General features: G+C 27.7%; 1 protein-coding gene across 2 annotated transcripts in view; it reads right to left on the bottom strand.

The window, feature by feature from the left end:
- The window catches only part of LOC106684412 (uncharacterized), a 72,883-nt gene that overhangs the window by 59,505 nt on the left and 11,279 nt on the right, over positions 1-2,099 (bottom strand). The gene's annotated exons all lie outside the window — the stretch shown is intronic.

Genomic DNA, 2,099 nt, shown 5'->3' with positions numbered 1-2,099 from the left:
TTAATATAAGTTTTCTATAAGAAATTGCTAATACAATATTAATTTTTTTTTATTTAGAAAAGGACGTGTTACGAAGAAATTACCATACAGAAAGATTTCTTTCTCTTCTATGATTCTTCTATAGACTACCCTACGGTTGTAAAGTAACCACAATGTACGGTAGTTATAGAATATGTCAAATACAAAATCAAACGGGCTTTATTTGGTTCATAAGGTCTTTTCCTTAATCTTATTGATTTATATTAATAATGAAATATTTTTAGTAATATATTGATGGTTTGAGTGTAGTTTATTTTATTATTAACACTAACTTCAATGACCCACTTTTTTTAAAACTTATCATTTTAAAAAACATCCAACGGCATTTTATCACATCTTATGAATAACATCTTATGACATTTTCCAGGAGACAACCTATAAAAATTGTTTTCATATTATTACTATATTACCTCTTCAGACAATACTAATGTTTTTGAACGTACCTTAAACCATTGATGCCATAATTCACTAAATTGTCCTTTTTCAGGCTCATTGTCCATGTCTTATATCTTTAAAAACAAATATAAATATTAAATTAATATCATAACAGTTCCAACAAATTTTTTAAAAATGATTATTCACTTTCAAGCCACATAATTTCAATAAAAAAAACTATTAAAAAAAACACAAAAATTCTTTTACTTTTTTTATTAACCACATTTACAATATCAACAATAAAACCTACCTTCAACAGATTAGGACTCTGTTATCACTTTATTACTAAGCTTAATTTATTTACAATTTAATTAACATTATTTTTTTTCTCGTAATTTAACATTATTTAAAAACATAATTACTGTTTATGTTTTGAACTGTTATGATATTAATTTAATATATATTTTTGTTTTTAAAGATATACATAGGCAATTAGCCTGTAAAAAAGACAATTGAGTGAATTATGACGTCAATGGTTTAAGGTGTGTTCAAAAACATTATTATTATCTGAGGAAGTAATATAATAATAAGAAAACAATTTTTATAGTTTGTATTCTTGAAAATGTTGAAATGCTGTCTCATTGAAACGTTGGAGGTTTTTTAAATAAAACGTTGAGAGAAAAAGATGGATCATTGAAGTTTGTGTTAATAATAAAATTAACTAATTAATATTATAGAGAATAAATATTATTATATAAAATTGAAATAAAAGTGAGAGAGCCTTACCTTCCTTGAAAGGAGGACTCTTTGGGTTTGGTATAGTTTTACTAGGGCCGAATCCCGGGCGGTTGTCAGCATCGTGGCGGCTTCATTAATATTTATAAAGCCGGGGCAAAAAACTTGTATTCCATAACACAGAGGTCTTTATAGTACCGCCACATCCATTCCATCTTGCATTAAATAATAGTCAATTTTTCATCCACTTTTCTTTTTAGTAGAAATAATTGTATCCTACATTTTATTTTGTTTCGTATTGTTCGAAGAGTTCAGGGATACCAAGTACAACTCCTTTTTTTAAAAGTAGCCCGTTTTAAATTTTTACTTGCATTCATGTGTACAACCACTCACAGCACAATCATATTTTTACTTTCACTTAACTCTATGTGGAATATATAGTAAAAAAAAGTATTATGATCATGAAAAAATTCTAATTCGAGTTTTTGACAGAAACGCACGTTTTGAAGTCCCCGGAGTCAAAATAACTAATACTCACAAAATGGTCTGTGTGTGCGTGTGTTTGTGAACAACCTAGCTCAAAAACGAATTGTTTTTCAAGAGAATCAATTTTATACTTTTTTTAAGATATTCTGAAATGTGACTCTAACGATTTTGATTAAACTTGGTACATCAATTTACAATTAAGTGATCTTTAATATCAGCTAAGTCATTTAAATATTTACTTTATCTGGGCTTAAATGCCGATTTTCGATTTCAATTAATTTTCCTCTTAAGTTATATTATTCTTGGGCGTGGCCTCTTTGGCTTCACTTTGGTTTGAAGGAGAGTAAAGTTATGCCATCCCCTTATTCTTAAATGGCAAATCGTTATTCTTGAAACATAGGTGGTTGTATATTTAATACTCGATATACTGATCCCTAGTTTTGGCTAATTTTGCAATGTCGCTT

Source organism: Halyomorpha halys, unplaced genomic scaffold, assembly GCF_000696795.3.
Source record: "Halyomorpha halys isolate HHAL.00 unplaced genomic scaffold, Hhal_1.1 Scaffold578.1, whole genome shotgun sequence".
Classification (NCBI taxonomy): domain Eukaryota; kingdom Metazoa; phylum Arthropoda; class Insecta; order Hemiptera; family Pentatomidae; genus Halyomorpha; species Halyomorpha halys.
This window is presented reverse-complemented; position numbering and strand designations above follow the sequence as displayed.